This window comes from Penaeus monodon, chromosome 22 (assembly GCF_015228065.2).
Source record: "Penaeus monodon isolate SGIC_2016 chromosome 22, NSTDA_Pmon_1, whole genome shotgun sequence".
In the NCBI taxonomy this organism is placed as follows: domain Eukaryota; kingdom Metazoa; phylum Arthropoda; class Malacostraca; order Decapoda; family Penaeidae; genus Penaeus; species Penaeus monodon.
The window spans coordinates 26,517,335-26,518,678 of record NC_051407.1 but is presented as its reverse complement, the minus strand read 5'-3'; positions in this window follow the sequence as shown (position 1 = coordinate 26,518,678).

Sequence of the window (1,344 nt, the reverse complement as noted above, 5' to 3'; positions counted from 1 at the left end):
GAAACAATTCTATTTATCTATTTTACTCATCGTCGTCTCCGAGAAGTTGAAGTGTATTGTTAGATACTTTCAGATATATTTCTTCAACTGCGTGTCATATGTTTTTCTGTACTAAAGTATTGACGGCATAGGCAGTGTTCTTTGTATAGGCTCCGCGCCCCCTTCCGTCTTCGCCAGGCAGGAGGTGGGTGTCGAGACCTTAACCAGCATTGTAGACACAAATACCTATATATACTATGGCATTCCTGTATGTCAAGTTGTATTCTATATTGTATATCAATTGCTCTAGTGTACATGGCATATTTTTCAGTTAGCAGTGTTTAACCTACGAATCCATTGTTCGTCTTGAGAATTTTCTGTTGCATGTACCCAGTGGTATTCTTATTATATGGTTTTATTTTTGCTCAACGGTTACTTATCTCTGAGATGATAAGTGCAGTCGCCAAAATAACGAAAAAAAGATAACATTCCTGGTCAGTTGAAGTCAAGGAGTTTCCTAGATATATGTATCAAGGATTCTCTTTTATTTTGTTTTTGTTTTTACATAAATGTCATGAAAACTTGGTCATTTTTTTCTGATTCTATTCGTTGTGACTCAGGATTGGTGAAGGCTTGTCCGGGCTTGTGATTGGCTGATGGTAAGAGAGTGAGGACGAGCTGAACCAATCACGTCACGCCTTTTTGATCCTATGGCGTCGTCTTTTGTGGGGGAGGAAACTTGACCTTGTCGACTGACTGTTCTTATTTTGTTATGTACATTCCAGATATTTTTATTACTAACACCGGGTAGGAAAAAAAAACTCGATGAAAATTTGCATTTATTTTACAAAGTAATTTGTTCTTAGGTGAATATGCTTTATATGGTGTTAGCTGAAATGTTAATTACAAAATTCTCTGCAAAGGCTCTACTAGTCTGTTCGGACTACATGAATCAGTGCTTGTGCCATAGTTATTGTTTGGCTCTCTTACCATTATTTGTCTAGTCAATCTGGCAACTCAAAATTAATGAATTAAGTGTTTTATCTAAATTATTAGGAAATAAAAAAAAATTGTACCAAAAAATATAACAGAGAAACCTTCTCTTACGGATAGGTAGAGTGAGGCTGAACAAAAGCTTTACTTTAGAATGTTTGATTGAATTTACTGTCTAGTCAAGAGTCGATCATGTTATTCTGTGAAGTTGAACAATGACCAAAGAAATTGTTTGACAAATATATTCTTTGTTTTATTTTTCACCCACTGCCGTTCCACGTTTCCTCAAAGTATATGTTCAGTTTGTGCATTTTGGGGGAAAGGAAAGATGAAAGGAGAGAGAGAGAGATAAAAAAAAGCAGCTTAATCATT